Here is a 22,822-nt window from a genome sequence, read left to right as displayed (position 1 = left end):
ACCTTTAAAAGTAACTTCCCCAGCACTGTATATAAGTAACGCTAAAGTAACATAATACATACTTTCCATAAAAGGTAATTAAGTTACTTTTAAAAATAATGCATTACAATATTGCATTACTCCATAAAAAGTAACTAACTGCGTTACTTAATTACTTTTTATGGAGTAATGCAATATTGTAATGCATTATTTTTAAAAAAGTAACTTTCCCCAACACTGTGCATATATATATATATATATATATATATATATATATATATGTATATATATAAGTAACACAAAAGTAATGTAATGCATTACTTTTCATAAAAAGTAACTAAGTACTGCAATTAGTTACTTTTTATGGTGTAACGCAATATTTTAATGCAGTACTTTTAAAAGAAACTTTCCCCAACACTGTATATAAGTAACGCAAAAGTAACATAATGCATTACTTTCCATAAAAAGTAATTAAGTAACAATTAGTTACTTTTTATAAAGTAATGCAATATTGCAATGCATTACTTTTAAAAGTAACTTTCCACAACACTGTGTGTGTCACAAAATATAAATATAAAATTGTGACTTTATCAGAAAAATTCTTCTTCTTCTTCTTCTTCTTCTTCTTCTTATTATTATTATTTAAATTATGTTTACATTTTTTATTATTATTTGTCATAAAGAACAATGGAATGATGATGATTTTAAATGAAATGTGATCTATATAATCTAATTTTAATCTGTTTACTATAGAAATTTACATGACTTTTCCAGGCCTTAAAATCTTAAACTTTCATGGGAATCCTTAAGACTTCTTACGGCCCTCTAAAAACAACAGCACACCTACTGCCATAGTCTAATAGTCTAAAAAGCACTTTACACAGAGTCACTCTGTATGTGTTCATTTGTACTCTGCTGGTTTGAGCTCTTTGAAATGTCTCAGCCAGTCAAGCCTAAAATGGGCATTTGTCCCCTCACAAACTGCACATCCTGTAGTCTGACATAATAATTATTCAGATCAACCGCATTGTATTTTAAATGCTAATTTCTCTTCTTGATTCGCCTGCTGCTGAGTTCAGTGCGGCACAGTATGACACTGATCTAATCTCTAAACGTTATACGGCAGGTTACTTCACATAGCAGCGGGAAACAGATTGCATCAAACATCTGATTGGATGCTAACGTGGCGACTCGGCTCGCTTTGATTTCAGTGACGACAATGTAAATATGTATCTAACAATACCAGCTGTGAGTACAAATGTAAATGCATTGAGATGAGTTATTAATGTAGGACTCAGCGCACCAACGCGCTATGACTAGTGGTGTTTATTTCAGCCGTGGCACTGTAAAAATGTAAAACTGTAAAATGTTAGCCCTTGACATCAGGTTATCTTCTTGTTTTGCTGCCAGTACTGCAGGTAGATAAGATGTTTTTCCTTTAACGTTACATCAAGGGCAAAAAATAAAATCAAACAGATGAATATGGCCATTTGCAGAATGCAATTTGAAACGAAAGCAAAAACAATTTCAGTCATTTTATGCAAGACTGTGCAAGCACTTGCTCTCTCAACTCGATGGTTACAGTATATTTTCTCAAATGAATAGAGTCGGCCTTTAAAATTGGTCTTCCATTAGGTGAAAGGACTGGAGGATAGCAGGTACAAACACTGCAATCAGATCCTTCCCTCCATTTTTGCACATTGACGCAGTCTGTTGCTTTTCAGACGCTGTTTGCCTCTGCCACGTGAGCCGGATAGTTCAGATCCAATGACGTGTGATGAGGTGCCACGCTGACCGCTTTGCTTTGACACATGAAGCTAATTTCACGACACCCGCTGGCGTACGGGACACCCTGACCCTCACGTGGGTCCCCTCATGGTATTATGGAGCCATTATGTTATGGTTAGATTTTTCTAACACTGTGTCTAAGCCACATATAAGCACAGTAGGAAAAAAAAAATGGATACAGTAGATGTGTGCTACTGTGTGGAAGCTCTCATTATGCATCAGAGTAAAAAATAAAACAGGTAATTGTGAGTTAAATTAAGAAATAGTCATATTGACACTTGTGACTTTGTGATCTAAAAACAAATCATTATTTTTTCACATATGAGAAGAAAATTGCAGCTGCTTATAAAATGACAATACGTTAGATAAATATAGTTGCAGTTGTAAGTTTGTGGAAGCTTGTTTCAGGTAAAATATTTGTGAGATAAAGTTTGAAATACAAAATGTTACAGTTGTGACATATGAGTCACTATTTCAAGATATAAATTCTCATTACTGAGATATAATATATCACAATTCTCACAACTCTATATGATAAATTATATGAAGGTGTAATTAAAATTTTCTGGTGTAACTTTAAGGCAAGTTTTGATCAATAGGTAAGTATGTTAAATCAAAACTGTTAAAGAGAAGTGATTTCTCGACAGTTAAAAGTGTTATATAGCCTACTAAATCATACTCAGAATTAATGCTGACAACAATGGAACCACTTGAGAGAAAACTGTCAGGAGATTTATTTCAGTGGTACAAGAGGAATGTTAAATTATTGTTTTAAGTGTGAAAATATAGCAAAAGTAGCACTGAATTTCAAAATCAATGGACTTGTGACAAGACCCCTGAAATAAACAAGTCTTCACTTTAAGCTTTCATTTAGTGATAAGTGAGTTTTTGCTCAAAAAAGAGCAGAACACAGAGAAAGTGTCTCAGAGCTGGCAAAAGCTATGAAAAGACTGACACTTTATCTCAGAGAGTAAGATGCAGCCTGCACAAGTGACATGCATGGTTGTTTATCCACACCCGAACTACCTCATTAGTTTTATGTGTGAGCTAAACTCATTTAGCTTTTTCCAAGGCCCATATTTACAAAATATAGACTTCTGGGAATCCATACTCTGGTCTCATGAGACCAAGACATTCATTTAGGGTCTAACAGCATCCAAAACGTTCTGGTGTTGCTAGAGGAGAAGTACGGTGAGAAGTACTATAAGAATTAACCAAAAATGTGCCATTGCTCACAGAAAGATATAGTTTTACAACTGTAGAGTGCACATTGAGTGCATATTCAGAAATACTATTGGGTCATTCTATAATTGTGGGTACATCTCATATCTGTGAAGTATATTTTTTATATATTTTCATCAATATAAAGCCCAGATGCTTAATTTTCTAGTACACAATCATATTTTATAGCACAATAAACTCATTTAGCTTTTTCCAAGGCCCATATTTACAAAATATAGACTTCTGGGAGTCCATACTCTGGTCTCATGAGACCAAGACATTCATTTAGGGTCTAACAGCATCCAAAATGTTCTGGTGTTGCTAGAGGAGGAGTATAGTGAGAAGTACCTGGTTTGCACAGTGATGTTCAGTGGTAGTAAAGCTCTTATATATGGATGTATGAGTGCTGAAGGTGTGAGGGAGTTGTGATTTATCAATATTGTCATGAATTCACTCACCACTGTGAAACTTGAAACAGAAGATGCTAACCTCTCTTCATTACCTGCATTGTTGGGCATTTTTTCAACATGACAATGAAGATATGAAGATATTTAGAGTAATGGAGGATATATTAAGTACTAGAATATTATGCTTTGTTAAATTAAATCTAGGGTGTATTCATTTCTGCAATCCTTCATTTTAAATAAAATTAGCTAAGTTACTTATTTTATAGATATTACTGACATATATTTCTCTGTTTTTATTAAGAATATGTTTAATATATTTCACATTTTTTATGAATTATATTAGTGATCATTAAGAAAATGTATGTTTTATATTTAATTTAGAAATTTTGTGAAATATATACACTGTAAAAAATGACACTGAATTTAACGGTAAAAAACTGTAAAAATGCTACAGTAAAAACCTGTTAAATGTTTAACGGTAAAAGACCGTACAAAATAGCCGTAAATGAACATTCCCAGAATTCCCTGTGTTACATTTTTTTTTTTTTTATAAATAACTCTTTCTTCTTCTTTTTTTCTTAGCAGTTTTGTACATTAGGGTTGTATGTTACATCTAATGTTGTTAAATTAATGTTTATTGCATTATTTCAGTTTCATATGTTCAGTGTTTGTGTGAATGACACTGTGTAAAAAATTGCAATTGGGATAAAGTCACAATTATGATAAAATATATAAATTTGCAAATATAGCTGCAATTACAAACTCCAATGAAAGCCTGTTTTCACTTAAAAATAATAGTTTCACAGAATAAATTGTTACATTGTGAGAAATATACATATAAAGTCACTATTTCAAGATATAAATTCTTAATTTTGAGATATACTATTGTAACTGTGAGATATAAAATTAGAAGAAATTTTGTCATAAAGTCACAAATACGAAAAAATAAAAAAAGGAATTACTTATGGAAAGAAAAGTGAGATTACATTTGTGAACAAAAAAAATGCATTTTTGAGATATAATGTAATTCTGAAATATAATGGTGTAAAGTAAAAAAAAAAATTGATAATGTCACAAATATGAGAAAAAAGTTGCAATTAGGATAAAGTCACAATTACAAAAAAAAAAATGCTATAAAGTAACAAATATAGCATTTACAAACCAATGTAAAAGCCTGATTTTATAGTTTCGAAGAAATAATTACATGAGAAATATACATAAAAAAGTCAAAAATTTCAAGATATAAATTCTTAATTTTAAATATAATATTTTGTCATAAAATCATAATTACGAAAAAAAAGCCTCATTGCAATTGAAACCCAGATGTTTAATGTTTAATGTTTAATGTTGTGATTGTGACTTATATAAATAAGAAATTTCAGTCACCATTGGGATAAAGTCATAGTTACGATAAAATATATAAAGTCGCAAATATAGTTAAATATAGGAAAAAAACTAATTTTTAAAGATAGTATGTGATAATTTTTTTGTGATAAAGTCACAGTGATGAGAAAAATGTTGCAATTGGGATAAAGTCACAATTACGATAAATTATATAAAGTCGTAAATATAGTTGCAATTACAAACCCCTTTGAAAACCATTTTTTTTCTTTAAAAAAAAATAGTTTCAAAGAACAAATTAAATGCAGAAAATCATATAAAGTCACTATTTAAAAATGTAAATTCTCAATATGTAATGATATTAAGATATATAATTGTCAGATTAAATGCAGAAATCATGAGATATAAAGTGTAAGTGAAAATTGCAACAGTGAGAAATAGTCAATTGCAACAGTGAGAAATAGTCAATTCTATTTGCAATTGTAGTCACCATTATGAGAAAAAGTATCCAAAATGTATAAGAATTAACCAAAAATGTGCCATTTGCTCACAGAAAGATATAGTTTCCAACTGCAGAGTGCATATTAAGTGCATATTCAGAAATACTGTTGGGTCATTCTATAATTGTGGGTAACTTCTATAATTGTGAGCCTCAGATTTAAAGCCGCAGGTTAGTTAACACTACTAGACATGCATCGGTTTACTTCACGCACACAAGAAGTTAATTTCCTGTCTCATATGTCCCTCCACACATAAAGCACATAATGTCCAGAATGCGGCGGAAGTGTTTTGACGCCGTCATATCTGCAATTTATCATGGCCACATTCCTTTCTCTCTTTTTTTCCCCTTACTCCCACACATAGAAACACTCCCACACATCCCGTGTTCCTCAGCAAATGTCTCCCACAGACATTTATTCACGCCAACCCGTCAATCATTTTCATAATAAACAAGACATCACAATATGGACCGTGGAGGTTAATATAATAACGGTCTGTCTGTCAAACGCACTGATGGAGTGTTTGTTTAACCAGCAGGGGTCAGTGTGGTCTCATACACACATGCACACACACACACACTCACACACACGTACTGTACTGTGAGGCAGTCGAAGCCAAACGTGGCCCTCTTAACAGATGCCCTGTGTGAAATAATTCATACCGAAGCCTCATCCAGCACAATGGCCTCCACGTCTCTGTTGAATCTCTGAGTTCGGTGTTGAAGGCGCTCGGAGCTCGGTCTCTCCCTCCACTGTGCACGAGAGCGTCGTGTTTAATTCATTCGTGTAACTTTGGTGACTCTTTCGGTTTTACACAAAGAGAGAGACAAAGACGAAACAATATCACAGCACGAGCGCTATTTAAAAGTCTGTTCCGCTTGTTTGCACCGCACAACCGCTGTTTTTCGTGAGAGTGGGATGTTTTTTGGCCGAAAAAACTGAACTTGTTTCAAAAACGGAGCTTGAGAGTAAAAATAAATGTGGTGGAATATGTTATGGTAAAGCTTGATGAAAGTCAAATGACTTGGTGATTGGTTAAAAAAAAAACGGCCTAAGGAGGTTTGATGGTCTTACACTGGTCTTACAGCCTGGTCAGGCTGGTCATCAACTTCAGCTACTTCAAGTAATTTGCATTTTGGTTTAAAAAGTATGAAATTTATCTGATTTATTTCCTTGTTGTCTGTTTCTGGTGGTCTTAACTGCTTTAATTTGGTCTTCCAGCCTGGTCAAGATGGTCTCCAACTGGTCTCCCATCTGGAAGTGCCCAAAACCCCTCTAAAACCAGATAACAGGCCAGCCTGACCAGGATTGGAGACCAACAAAGATCAGTAAACCAGCATAGACTGGTTGATGGACTTATACTGGTGTTCCGGCCTGGTCAAGCTGGTCTTTAATTGCCTGACCTTGATGGGAGACCAACAAAGACCAGTAAACCAGTATAGACTGGTTTAAGATGTTTCTTTCCTGCAGATATAATTTTAGGTATAAAATATAATTTTAGTTTAAACTAGGTATAATTTTAAGTAATTTAAATTGTGGTTTCACTCTTGGTTATTACAGTCAATATGAAATTCATCTGATTAATTTCCTTAACATCTGTTTCTGGTGGTCTTCACTGGTTTACACTGGTCTTCAACTGGTGTCCCATCTGGAAATGCCCAAAACCCATTTAAAACCAGCTAACAGCCCAGCCTGACCACAATAGGAGCAAATACCAGTAAACCAGCATAGACTGGTTTAAGATGTTTTGATAGTCTTACACTGGTCTTCTGGCCTGGCCAAGCTGGTCTTCAACTGCCTGACCAGGATCGGAGACCAACAAAGACCAGTAAACCAGCATATACTGGTTTAAGATGTTTTGATAGTCTTACACTGGTCTTCTGGCCTGGTCAAGCTGGTCTTCAACTGCCTGACCAGGATGGGAGACCAACAAAGTCCAGTAAACCAGAATAGACTGGTTTGAAATGTTTTTATGATCTTACACTGGTCTTTTGACCTGGTCAAGCTGGTCTTTAACTGCCTGAGCAGGATGGTAGAAAATACAATTTTAGTTTAAACCAGTAAACCAGCATTTAAAGACTAGTTTAAGATGTTTTGATAGTCTTACACTGGTCTTCTGGCCTGGTCAAGCTGGTCTTCAACTGCCTGACCAGGATCGGAGACCAACAAAGACCAGTAAACCAGCATAGACTGGTTTAAGATGTTTTGATAGTCTTACACTGGTCTTCTGGCCTGGTCAAGCTGGTCTTCAACTGCCTGAGCAGGATGGGAGACCAACAAAGACCAGTAAACCAGAATAGACTGGTTTAAGATGTTTTGATAGTCTTACACTGATCTTTTGCCCTGGTCAAGTTGGTCTTCAACTGCTTAACCAGGATTGGAGATCAACAAAAAACAGTAAACAAGCATAGACTGGTTTAAGATGTTTTGATAGTCTTACACTGGTCTTCTGGCCTGGTCAAGCTGGTCTTCAACTGCCTGACCAGGATCGGAGACCAACAAAGACCAGTACACCAGCATATACTGGTTTAGGATGTATTGATAGTCTCACACTGGTCTTTTGCCAGGCTGTTCCTGGTGGTCTGAATTGATTTAAGCTGGTCTTCAACTAGTCTTGGATCTGAGAAGATCCCAAAATCAGCCAACAGATCATCCTGACCAGAATGGGGGACCAACAAAGACCAGTAAACCAGCACAGTCTGGTTTAAGATGTTTTGTTTTCTGCTGGTTTGTATAATTTTAAGTAATTGACATTATGGTTTCAATGTTGTTATTACAGTCAGCATGCAGCTGATCTGTTTCTTTTGCTGAATGTCTGTTTCTGGTGGTCTTAACTGGTTTAGGCTAGTCTTCCATCCTCGTCAAGATGATCTTCAGCTAAAACCAGCTAACAGCCCAGCCTTACCAGGATGGGAGACCAACAAAGATCAGTAAACAAGCATAGACTGGTTTAAGATGTTTTTATAGTCTTACATTGGTCTTCCAGCCTGGTCAAGCTGGTCTTCAACTGCCTGACCAGGATGGGAGTCCAGCAAAGACCAGTAAACCAGAATAGACTGGTTCGAAATGTTTTTATGGTCTTACACTGGTCTTTTGACCTGGTCAAGCTTGTCTTCAACTGCCTGAGCAGGATGGGAGACCAACAAAGACCAGTAAACCAGAATAAACTGGTTTAAGATGTTTTGATAGTCTTACACTGATCTTTCGCCCTGGTCAAGCTGGTCTTCAACTGCCTGCCTTCAACTGACTTTGACCACTGAGTTGAGATTGTTTAAAAACATTTTTTTTTCTATTTTAAAGTTGGCACAAAATTCAAATATACTTTCTAAACACATCTTACTGATCTTTTTTCCATGCATCAATTCAATTCAAAGAGTCTAATTTACAAGCTGTTGTCATGACTTTGTAGCTCACTGATCGTTTAGATTGATTGTTATTGATGCAGTTTGATACAAATCAATAAAATCACTTCTGAAGGTGTTTAGACTCCTGAAATGGGTTCAGGGATGTCAAAATTCTCACCTGACTAAAGAGAAAGCACAGTCTTTAGTGATGAGTTGTCACCCTGCCATGAAATCCAGCGATCCCTCTCTCTCTCTCTCGCGCTCTCACTCACACTCTCTCACTCTCTCACTTGGCCAGTGTTGGTGGTTAGTGAAGCCTGTACTTCTACAGACTGTGTGCCAGAATGACAGAGGAAAGTGCCAGCAATCTGGTCTTTCTCAGCCACAACACTGAGAGAGCCACATACTGAGCAACACCGGCATCAAACACCTCCACAGTTTTATCTTAACCACCGAATAGTCACATCTGTTTGAATCAGAATGACTCTGAATCCTTTATTTGCGAATGCCCTTTACAGAAAACATTTTAGAATTTTGTACATGTCATTTGTCTAAAAATTGTCTAAAAACATTAGCATCTAGCAAAATTGGATGTCACCCAACTTTTACATTTTACAGTCTCACGTTCCTCACCATATTCTAAATAACTAAAAATGTAAACAGAATGTAATCAGAAATATATCTTCACACCTTGTCATTCAAAGTGTAAAATAGCATTATGTAATGTTACTAAAACTGCACCACAGAGGCATGAAAATGCTAATATTGCTAACTACACTTTGTACTATGGATGATGCTAATATTATTAAAACACTACTACGGATGAGGTTTTGCTAATATTGCTGACAACATTTCACCCTATAAATGAGGATGCTAATATTTCTAACAAGACTTTGTATACATATGAGGTGTTTTGCTAATATTGCTAACAACATTTTACAGTATTAATGAGGTGTGAGGTCGTTAATATTGCTAAAAACACTTTGTATATATGTGGTGTTTTGCTAATTTTGCTAAAAACATTTCACACTATGAATGCGGAGGTGTGAGGATGCTAATACTGCTAACAACGCTTTGTATACGTATTAGGTGTTTTGCTAACAACATTTCACACTATGAATGAGATGTGGTGAGAATGCTAATATTGCTAACAAGAGTTTGTATACATGAGGTGTTTTGCTATTGCTAACAACGTTTAAAGGAGAAGTCCACTTCCAAAACAAAGATTCACATATAATATACTTAACCCCTTGTCATCCAAGATGTTCATGTCTTTCTTTCTTCAGTCGTAAAGAAATTATGTTTTTTTGAGGAAAACATTTCAGCATTTTTCTCCATATAATGGACTGATATGGTGCCCCGATTTTGAACTTCCAAAATGCAGTTTAAATGCGGCTTCAAACGATCCCAGATGTGGTTGTAAACAATCCCAGCAAGGAAGAAGGGTCTTATCTAGCGAAATGATCGGTTATTTTTATTTTTAAAAATACAGTTTAAATACTTTGTAAACTCAAGCTCATCTTGCCTTTCTCTCTCTGAACTCTGTGTATTCTGGTTCAAGACAGTTAGGGTATGTCGAAAATCTCCAGTCGTATTTTCTCCCTCAACTTCAAAAATCATTTGAAAATCATCCTACATCACTGCAGAAGTACCGACCCAGTCTTTGCAACATGAACGTGCAAAGAAGATCAAACACCCTTAACAAAAAAGGTAAAACAGCGATATAGGACAATTTCGAAGTTGAGAGAGAACATGAGATTTTTCAATTTTTCAACATACCCTAACTGTCATGAACTGGAACAAAAACAGTCCAGGCAGAGTAAGACAAGATGACCGTCTGGCATTAAAAATTATATAAATTGTATTATTTTTATGAAAATAACCGATCGTTACGCTAGATAAGACCCTTCTTTCTCGGCTGGGAACGTTTACAACCGCATTTGGGATTGTATGAAGCCACATGTAAACTGCATTTTGGAAGTTCAAAATCGGGGCACCATATCAGTCCATTATATGGAGAAAAATGCTGAAATGTTTTCCTTTAAAAAACATAATTTCTTTATGACTGAAGAAAGACATGAACATCTGGATGAGGTGTTTTGCTATTGCTAACAACATTTAACACTACAAATGAGGATGTGTGAAGATGCTAATTTTGCTAAAAACACTTTGTACTAATTATGTTTATTTGAAATCTTCATTTACATCTGCAAGACATTTTTTATAGTGTTTGCTCATCTGCAAGACGTCTATAGGACGTTTCCTATCAGATGTCAAATAGACATCTATTAGATATCTTTAAGATGTTTGTGATATAGAATATATGTAAAACTGACATCTTACAGACGTCTATCAGACGTTTGTATACAGCAGATCCTTTCCAGATCAAGTGATCTTTAACAGACATCTTGCAGACGTACGTGAGCTATCTGGGTACCTTGAAAATCAACTAAAAATAGTATGCTACCCTAATAGCACACAAACATCATGGAGACGCCTATTTGACATCTGCATTTACATCTGGAAGATGTATTTTTTAGAGCGTTTGCTCATCTGCAATACGTCTGTAGGACGTTTCTTATCAGATGTCAAATAGACGTCTATTAGATGTCTTTAAGATGTTTATGAATTAGAATGTATGTAAAACAGACATGTCTGTCAGATGTTTGCACACAGCAGATGCTTTCCAGATGAAGTGATCTTTAACAGACCTCTACAAGCACCTACAATGTGACCGTTCCTGTACTACACAGACCTGACTTAAGCAAATGAACACTTGTTATATTCAACTCTTCTGGACGAGTTTAGTCAGAATGAATGGATGTAGCTTTGTTAACTTCGCTGAGTAAGTTTGCCATTGAATTGTTTTCAGCTGTGGAATGGAGACTAATGAACAGGTGCATAGTCATCGAAATCCAATACCATTCTCTCCAGCATCCATCGTTTCCCATGATGCCATATAAAATAAACAACAAAAATAAGCTGTGCAACCCCGGCCCATCCTTGTAAAATATGGATTTGCTCACTTTCTCCTTGATGGATGTTCTCTCAGTATTGTGTAGATGGGGTTAGTCTGATCTGTAAGGTGTTAGATGTCTGCCAGACATGAGGTTGTGACCATGTCATTCTCCTGTCCGCTTGGATTGGTTAACCAGATACTTGTTCTGGTCTTGTCTAGACGGCCATTATACGAAAAGGGTGAAGAGGAAGTGCACATCAAACCAGAGGAAATCAATGTTGCTCCTTCTCGCTAGAAGTCTTGAGAATGGGCATGATTAGTTTAATTGGCTAACGATCCAAAAGCCCAGGCTAGAGTCTAATCCTTAGCGAGCCGCCTGAGCCTCGGCTGGATCTCGCCTCCAGATCCGGAAGCAGAGTAAACGAAAGAGACTTCCAAATCAAAGTCTCTCAGACAAGCTAATGCTGTTAGCATTAATAGCATCTGCTGAGAGACTTGAATTCTGTGGCGTTTGACTGTAAACATGTGTAGATGAGTTGAGTCATCGCTCATCTATAAACTTTTTTTGAACATTAATGGTAAAATGATGTGTCTTTTGGTTCATAATTTATATTTAAGATAACATTTGTAAAATCCTGCATGGGAAATAGAAAAATGTAAGGGATAATGTATAGCCATCCCTTAAGGGGTTTATTTTGCATTAATGACCGTCTGGCTGTTCATTAACCTGCTCATTACACAGCTACTTGCCAAAGAAATAAATACATGGACATGAAATATTGATTTTGAGTTGAAGTTGTTTTATTACCTTTGTAAATTAGCTTAAAGCTACTGCTAAGAAAAATAGTCCAAACCTTCAACATTACAAGACAAACACTGCAGGAGTTTAAATATTATTATTGTTCTACACTCCAGGTTGCTTCATCTATGACTAGTTAACTAAATGTGCCAGTTACATTAGTGAAATTTCTGCAAAATTTTAGTCACATAAGTTAATGGAAACTTCATTTCGGAATAGTTTTTTTTTTTTTTTTTATCAACATTTATTAAATATTGCAAAATTGCACATCTGTAATGGAAATACAGCTAGTGTGACAATTCTGTGTGATTGATTTGATCCCGTTGCAAAATCTGCATGGGGAAACCTTTCGCTCAATGAAATTCACAATTGTTTGGATTGCTGATGAGATTACTGTATTTATTTTCTGAAAGATGGTACAGTTGAGGTTAAAAGTTTACATCCCCCCTTTCAGAATCTGCAAAATGTTAATTATTTTACCAAAACAAAGAGGGATCATACAAAATGCTTGTTATAGTTTATTTAGTACTGACCTGAATAAGATATTTCACATAAAAGATGTTTACATATAGTCCACAAGAGAAAATAATAGTTAATAATAGTTAATACTGTGTTGTTACCTGAATGATCCACAGCTGTGTTTTTTTGTTTAGTTGATAGTTGTTCATGAGTTACTTGTTTGTCCTGATCAGTTAAACTGTCCGCTGTTCTTCAGAAAAACCCTTCAGGTCCCACAAATTCTTTGGTTTTCCAACATTTGTGTGTAGTTGAACCCTTTCAACAATGACTGTATTATTTTGAGATCCATCTTTCACACTAAGGACAACTGAGGGACTCATATGCAACTATTACAGAAGCTTCAAACACTCACTGATGCTTCAGAAGGAAAAAAACATCCATTAAAGGAGGAGTTCACTTCCAGAACTAAAATTGACAGATAATGTACCCACCCCTTGTCATCCAAGATTGATGTCTTTCTTTCTTCAGCCGTAAAAAAATTACGTTTTTTGAGGGAAACATTTCAGGATTTTTCTCCATATAATGGACTTGTATGGTGCCCCGATTTTGAACTTCCAAAATGCAGTTTAAATGCGGCTTATCGGTTGTTTACATAAAAATAATACAATGTCTTGTCTCGCTCTCCCTGAACTGTTTTTTCCCAGTTCATGACAGTTAGGGTATGTTGAAAAAAAACTCCCATCTCATGTTCTCCCTCAACTTCACAAATCGTCTTATATCGCTGTTTTTTTTTTTTAGCTTTTTTGTTAAGGGTGTTTGATCTTCTTTGCATGTTTCTGATCTTCTTTGCATGTTTGCACTTTGCAAAGACTGGGTCGGTTCTTCTGCAGCGACATAGGATGATTTTGAAATAATTTTTGAAGCTGAGGGAGAAAATACGATTGGAGTTTTTTGACATACCCTAACTGTCTTGAACCAGAATACACAAAGTTCAGGGAGAGCGAGACAAAAGGAGCATTTGAGATTAAAAAGTATTTAAATTGTATTTTTTTAATGAAAATAACCATTTGTTTCGCTAGATAAGACCCTTCTTTCCTTGGTTGCGATCGTTTGAAGCTGCATTTAAACTGCATTTTGGAAGTTCAGAATCGGGGCACCATATCAGTCCATTATATGGAGAAAAATCCTAAAATGTTTCCCTCAAAAAACATAATTTCTTTACGGCTGAAGACAGAAAGACATGAACATTTCGGACTTTAAGAGCCAAGGGGTGAAAACTTTTGAATAGAATGGAGATTTTTCTTATTTTGCCTATATCATGTATTTTTTTATTTAGTACTGCCTTTCAGAGGCTACAGAAGATAGTTACATGCTTCCCATAAAACAAAATAAGTTAAAATCTCCCTGATCTTCAACTTCCAAAAGTTTTCACCCCCCGGTTCTTAATGCATCTTTTTTCTTCTGAAGCATCAGTGAATGTTTGAACCTTCTGTAATGGTTGCATATGAGTCCCTCGTTGTAAAAAAATGGATCTCAAAATCATACAGTCATTGTTGGAAACGGTTCAAATCAGTGTTTGAATTGTGTCTTGTGTCCCCCTCCTAACCAGACCCCTAACCCCTTCAAAAAGTAAATCAATAAAACATGATTCATAGCCAAGGAATGTGCAATATTGACAAATATCTTTTGCGTCAAATTCTTATATTTAATCAATAAAGTCACTTCAAATATTAAGACATTTTAGACCACGGGTCACCAGACCCAGTCCTGGAGGGCCGGTGTCCCTGCAGAGTTTAGCTCCAACCCTAATCAAACACACCTGAACCAGCTAATCAAGGTCTTACTAGGTATACTTGAAACTTCCAGGCAGGTGTGTTGAGGAAAGTTGGAGGTAAACTCTGCAGGACGCCGGCCCTCCAGAAACAAGTTTGGTGACCTCTGTTTTAGACTGTTACCAAACAAATAAAATCATTATTAACAAAAACCATCTTTTCAATGCAGAGGAAGCACAGACACAAGGCTAAGGTTATAGATCCAAACTTTTCTTAGTTGAGACGGGTCTTTTTGTGGCTATGTGGTACTGACACACCTGCACTATCGCTAAAAATGCACTGACTTTGCTGAAGTTCTTTCCCCAATGCATTTGCCCTGACCTCAAAAATAAGTTAAGACTATTAGGACGTTTTGCTATATAAATATACTTTACATTGAGTTCCTTCCGGGGGGCTTGGAAAAAAAAAAAAAAAACATCAAGGCAAGTGATGTTTGAAAATACAGAAAAATACCAAGGAACTTATGCTGAGACTCCAGACTGGCAGATAAGGCTGTTTGGCCAAGCGTGCCTTAGCTGGGGAAGGATTTTGGGCGTCTTGTCAGGAAGTCTTAGGGAAGCATTTCCTCTTTTCATATTTCATCTGAATGCAGCGTAGACTGTATGCGGCGGGTAGGGAACATATAAAGAGGCTTGCTCGGAGCTACAGCCTTTATGCGACCAAAGCTTTCAAAGGAAGAAGGTTGCTTACCACACCAGGGTTTAATGGTACCCTGCTCGTCCTCTCTCCTGCACTCTCTCTCACTCTACTTTCCTTTCTTCTTTCTTTCTACTTAATCATGCCTTTACTTTCTATCTCTTAGCAAACCAAACCATACAATCCCACAGTATGGGCCCTCGCACGCGCGCACACACATGCGGGCCGTGCGCACTAATGTTTGGCTTTGATGTACCTATCTTCCTGTTTGACTGAGAGAGCAGGAGTTGGGGGGAATGTAGATGCTGGTGGCTGGGAGGTTTCTGCGCATTATCGAGTCTGTTCAGGAAGCATCCTGGATGGGGAAAGCTGGAGATAGAGGGAAAGACTTCAACTGGCTGCTGTCACAACGCCCTCTACCCAATTTAATGTTAAGAGTTCCCGCTGTTTTTGACCACTGCGTTTCACTGAGATTTCCTGTTGTTAGTGATTACCATTAAGGATTTTTAAGAATTTCTAGCTGAGAATATCTAGAAAAATTACTAGAAATATTAGTGATGTTTTAAGATTTCAATTTCAAGAATTTGTAATTATTTCTAGCTGTGCAATAAATAAATAAACAAACAAACAAACACATAAATAAATAAATAAATAAATAAAATTGGATTTAAGTTTTTAATTATCTTTTTAAAAATAAGATTTTGTTAATTTTCAGTTTGCCAATCATAATTATCGGATAGGAGTTTTAACAATTTCTACAACATGTGGAAAAATGTCCTTCATGAAAATGATAGTAATTTCAATTTTACTTTTTTAAATTATTATTATTTTTAAATAAGATTTTGTTAATTTGTTAATAAGGCCTTTTCTAGATTTAGCCTTATTCACAAAATGCAACATTTTTTGGTCATGAAAAACTTAAAAATAAATAAATAAATACAAATCTTTAAACAAATGTACAAAATTCATAAAATTGTTGTCAAAAATAAATTACCAGCCAAAACAATATTTAACTCTAAATAGAAAAAAGCTTGTTATAGAAATCACATATTTATATATTATAAGATTTTTATTATTTTTCATGACTTTTCCAGGCCTTCTCACATTTCCAGGTTTTCCTGAATATTGTTGAATTTATATAATTTCCCTCAAGCATTAATTGGATTAAACTAGCACTACTTCACATTTTAATTATTTGTTTATTATATTTTTTTTTACAGCATAAACATCAATCCTTTCAAAGTGAATTAGTCCTATTCTAGATTTTGTCTCATTCACAAAACTTGCAACATTTTTTGGCCATGAAAAATGTAAAAATAAAATAAAATAAAATAAATCTTTAAAAAATGTACAAAATTCAATACAAATTACTAGCCAATACAATATTTAACTCTAACTAGAAAAAAATTAATTACAGAAATTGCACATCTATATATTATAGTGTGATATATAGTTTAAAGATTTTTAAATTTATTTTTCATGACTTTTTCAGGCCTTCTCACATTTCCAGGTTTTCCTAAATATTGTTGAATTTATATAATTTCCCTCAAGCATGAAACTAGCACTGTTTCACATTTTCATTTTTTTAATTATTATTTTTGAAAGCATAAACATCCATCCTTAACTGACAGCATTTTTTGAATGTTATAAAAAATAAGAATAAAACAAAACAAAATCAATTAAAAAAAAATCTAAAAAATGTACACAATAAAAAAAAAAATTGTCAATACAAATAAATATCAAATACAATAACTCTAATTCGAAAAAAACTAATTACAGAAATAACACATCTTTACAAAATTCAGAAAATTATTAGCCAATACAAAATCTAACTCTAACTAAAAAAGCTCATTATAGAAATGACATATTTTTATATTATAATGTGATATATCTATCTAAAAGATTTAATTTTTCATGGACATCTTTTCCAGGCCTTCTCACATTTCCAGGTCTTTATAGTCAAATCATCCATAAATAAATCAAATCATCCCTCAAATGTGTGGTTTTTCAGCACAAAAACCTTTGTCTGATTTACTAACGACCCATCATCCAGTGTAACCAAGCATTAAATGCGCTAAACTAGCGCTACGTCGCATTTTAATTATTTCATTATTATCTTCACAGCATAAACGTGCATCCTTTCTAAGTTAATTAGGCCTATTCTAGATTTCGCCTTACAGATCTCGCAACATTTTTGGCCACGTTTAAATTGCAAACTCATTTGCATAATTACGCAAATCGAGTGCTAAAACAAAGACGGCGCCGCGTGTGCAAACAAACAACGTTATCTGCGGGCACAATGTTTTTTTCTTCTTCTTTCTCTCTCTGGTTTTATCTGCATTGCTCTTTTTATATCTATCTTGGCAAAGACAGCCAAATCTCAACTGACTGACTTCATGCCCACTTTTTCTTTTTCAGCCAAAGAAACACATGCACGCAATGCCCTGCAAAAGATGCCACTCATCCAAGCGGAAAAGGAAAACAAACACTCGTGCCAGCTGCCGTAACAGCGTATTGGCTCGAGTACGCATGCAACAACGTGCATACACTACGCCACGGCGCATACTTCACAGCGTCCTTGGCTTTCGCAGAGGGTCGTGATCTCATTCCTATGGTTCCATAAGCAAATCCTCCTTTCCCACAAACGCTAGCGGCGTGCCTGATTTATTTGTCGAGTTTTGTAGGACGCTGGGAAAGCTCGGGTGAAGGATGAGAGCAGGGATCTTTAACCAACGCGGCGGACAGCACAATAACTCAGCGTGATTGATTTATGCGCGTGCTGTTTAGAGTTCTGTTTAAAATCTGCACTATTACACTTACCTTTGGCTCTCCCAAAGGAGCAAACCACGCATTTTCATGTTTACAGAGCGGAGGATGGAAGTTAGATCATCTCGGGGTGTATCGCACTGGCTTTAATGGGATCTGTTGGGTAGCTATTCTGGAACAAGTGAGCAGGAAAAGTGGAACTATTAGGATTTTATAAACGAGGTTCTTCGGCTGCTTTTAATAGTGGCGTATTCAATACTCGCCTCCTTTAGGAATAGATCAAGGTCGTTGCAATGAAAAAAATCTTTGTTAATCAGTATATGTGTCTTGTTTTATAGCACAGTTTATTCGTTTTATTTTTGCTTAATGTTTTTGTTGTTGTTTCAAGCGTACACTTAAGCATAAACATTACATTTTATTCAATTTAAGCTCAGACCGATACACTTAATACAATCTAGATTCTCTCTAAACAAGATTTAATATCTTACAGTCTTGCCTCTGAAGTAAATGTATTTTGTTTTCATTATTTTCGCAGGAAACAAGAAATAACTTCTGTATGTAAACATTGAGGTCCTATGAGGTATTGTTTTCTTTGAATATTCTGTGTAGGAGGACTTTTCTGTCCCAGGATGCTTTGCGCTCATCATATTCCTCCGGTGAGGCTGTCGAAAGACGATGTGAACGATAAGGGTCACATTTAATGACTCTGTCCATCATCAAGTGGCACTTTGTTGGATTTTTATGAGCTTATTTTTGAAATTGATAGCCTGGATATGAATTCTCCATGTTTTTATATGAAAGTACATGAATCTCTGGGGCTTTTTTTGTCATCAGTATTGAGTTTATGGAAAATCTATATGACTGAAATTAATAGCTATGTTCAGAATAGCATACTAACATACATCTTATTGTTTTTGCAGTATTTAGTATAGGCCACAGTTTGCACAACACAGCTCATATTGGCTATATATTAAATATAGCTATATAATATTCAATTACAAAAGTGTAAAATGACAAGCTATCATTTTTAATTATTTAATGGAAAAAGATTTTAACATTTAAAGCTTCTATTTACATATAAGCACACAGACACACACAGCTATATATAGAGAGAGAGATACATTAAAAACTTATTAAAAATTATAATTATTTAAAATAAGCTAAAATGCATTTTTTTAAAGAATGCAAATTATTATTTGATTTGACTGACTGTATGTTATAATTTGTGAAGTAGATAGTAGTATGTAGTATATATGTAGTATATATCTCACATTTTGGCTATGGGTATTGGTTTAATAATTTGTGTGTGGGGGGGGATCTTTTTAAATAATTTATTTTTGTAAATTATTTTAATTTAAATATATTTTTACATATATTAAAAACAACTTATTCAAATAATTTAAAATAAGCTAAATATTACAGAATATTACTAAAATATAGTATATGTCTTACATTTAGGCTAAAATGTAAAGACAAATATATATTATTATTATAGTTATAGTATAGTAATTAGTATAGGAATTATAAGTAAATTACTTGTGGAATAGAATACAGTAAATATCTTAAGCCTTGGCTAAAATTTAAAGTAATTTATATACTGTTGTGGTAAATTATATTAAAAATAAATTGGTAATAAATTAATAAATTAAAATTGGTATTGGTGTAGTAATTTGTGGGAAAAATCTATTTTAAATTATTTTTATATTATTTATTTGTTTATTTTCTTTTTTTAATTTTTTTAATTAATATGTTTACATATATTAAAATCTAATTATTTAAACTAAGCTAAATATTACAAAAATGCATTTTTCTTTTTAAAATGTAAATGATTATTTAATTGACTCACTATATATTATAATTTGTGAAGTAGAACAGAGTATTTATCTTATGTGTTGGCTAAAATGTAAAGAAAAAAATATTTTTGTATAGTTATAGTATAGTAATTATTATAAAATACATTATATGAATAGATTTTTTTTTACATATATTAAAAACAACTTAAATATATGTTATAATTTGTGAAGTAGAATATAGTATATATCTTACACATTAAATAAAATACATAGAAAATATATATTATTATAGTTAAAGTATAGTAATTTTCACAGTAATTGTAAGTAAATTACTTGTGGAGTAGAATATAGTAAATATCTTAAAATGCTAAAATGTTATATACTATTAAAGTAAATTATATTAAAAAATAAATTGTAATTAAATAAATTAATACATTAAAATTGGTATTGTATAGTAAATTGTGGAAAAATATATTTAAATAATTTATTTTTTATTAATTATTTCAACAGCTATTTTTACATATAATACAACAACTTATTCATTCAGAAATTAATTTATTAATAAATTAAAACTGGTATCTGTATGGTAATTTGTAAAAAAAAAAAAAGTATTTAGATTTTTTTATTTTTATTTTAAATGTATTATTTTACATATAATGATTTATAAATTAAATAAAAATGATAAAATATAAAAATGCAATACAACCATTTATTGTTCTTGTTAATTTCCAAGATGCTAACACTCGAACGACAAATGACAATACCACTGTTTGAAATTCTTGTTGTTTTTCATGTACATTTTTTGAAAAGTGACTAGTGTATACTGCTTACTAAGCTAGTATACCATCCCGGTTAGAGCCCATGTCTTTTGTCTGTTTTTGCCTGGCATGCTAGAAATATTTTACATTGAGGTCAGGTGTGCAGCTAAGTATTGCATCATGACATTTATTGTTGCGTGCATTTTCATGTTTCACTGTTATTTCAAGTTTCGCCATGCTGACACCAAATCCTGCTCACTCTGCGAGTGGCAAATGCTGAAAATTATGTAAATCGAGCACATGCACGATTAGTCAGAGGAAGATTAATTTAAACTAAATCTGGCAACCTTGAGACAAAGAAGGGTGCTCTACATGGCTGTTCGTTTTTGTGCGTGTGAGATTTTTTTCCTCACGTACATCCCTTGCGCAATTCATCAAGGCGAAAGGAGACCTTGCGTGTGTGTGTGTGTGTTGCAGGAGGACTGATGTTCCTTATTGCCCTCTGAGAGCTAATCACCACAGTGTGCGAGAGATAAATCCAAGCTTTAGATAAAAGCAAGACTCATTGTGCATAACAAACTGTGAGCGGACCTCCTCCCGTCTGCTCTTCACTTACTCACTGCTGACAGCACACACCCACCTGCAGACCTCTGCATCTGCAAACTGTCCTGCTCTCAGTTTGCAGTGCAGTTCTGCATGTCCTGCACTGGTTGTAGGTCAGACTGGAAGTAGGGAAGCTGGTCCTGGATCAGTCCAAAGGACCATTTCCTCGGTCAGCTTCAGGCTCCTTTTCTGCAAAACAATGATTTTAGTCAGCTCAAGAATTTATTTTGTATGTGCACATTGTTTCAAAGCAGTTTTACAGAAAATCATGATATTAATGTTTATGATATCTTAATATCTTCATGCCTTAGAGTCGCAACGTAATTCATTACTTTCCATAAAAAGTAACGCAGTTACTTCTTTATGGAGTAACACAATATTGTATTGCATTATTTTTAAAAGTAACTTTCCCTTACACTGTGTATATATACACATAAGTAAAACAAAAGTAATATAATGCATTCTTTTCTATAAAAGGTGACACAATTAGTTACTTTTCTTAGCGCAATATTGTAATGCATTACATTTAAAAGTAACTCAGCCCAACACTGTACGTAAGTAACACAAAAGTAACATAATGCATTACTTTCCATAAAAAGCATAAGTAACTTTCCCCAACATTGGTTACTTTTTAAGTAACACATTGGTAATACATTACGTTATATACAGTGTTGGGGAAAGTTACTTTTAAATGTAATGCATTGCAATATTGCATTACTGTATAAAAAGTAACTAATTGCGCTAGTTGTTTTTTATGAAAAGTGATACATTACGTTACTTTTGTGTTACTTATATACAGTGTTGGGCAATGTTACTTTTAAATGTAATGCATTATAATATTGTGTTACTCCATAAAAAAGGAACTAATTACATTAGTTGTTTTTTTATGGAAAGTAATCATTACATTACATTTGCATTAATTTTATGTATATGAACATTACTAAATATAATGAACATTACAATATTGCATTACTCCAAAAAAAGTTATTTTTTATGGAAAGTAATGCATTACGTTACTTTTGCATTACTTATATACAGTGTTGGGGAAATTTACTTTGAAATATAATGCGTTACAGTGTTGGCTTGCTCCAAAAAAACGTAACTAATTGCATTACTTGGTTACTTTTTATGGAAAGTAATGTATTGCATTACTTTTGCGTTACTTACATACAGTGTTGGGGAAGGTTACTTTTTTAAATGTAATGCATTACAATATTGCGTTACTCCATAAAAAGTAACTAATTGCGTTACTTAGTTACTTTTTATGGAAAGTAATGCATTATGTTACAATATTACATTACTTCATAAAAAGTAACTAATTGCATTACTTAGTTACTTTTTATGGAAAATAATGCATTATGTTACAATATTAAGTTACACCAAAAAAGTAACTAATTGCGTTAGTTACTTTTTATGGAAAGTAATGCATTATGTGACTTCTGTGTTACTTACTGTATATACAGTGTTGGGCAAAATTACTTTTAAATGTAATGCATTACAATATTACGTTACATAAAAATGTAACTAATTGTGTTAGTTACTTTTTATGGAAAGTAATGCATTGCATTACTTTTGCATTACTTATATACAGTGTTGGGGAAAATTACTTTTTTAAATGTAATTATACATTTAAAATT

Source organism: Labeo rohita, chromosome 25 (genome assembly GCF_022985175.1).
Source record: "Labeo rohita strain BAU-BD-2019 chromosome 25, IGBB_LRoh.1.0, whole genome shotgun sequence".
Taxonomy (NCBI): domain Eukaryota; kingdom Metazoa; phylum Chordata; class Actinopteri; order Cypriniformes; family Cyprinidae; genus Labeo; species Labeo rohita.
The sequence above is the reverse complement of the archived record's forward strand: the minus strand, read 5'-3'. Positions refer to the sequence as shown.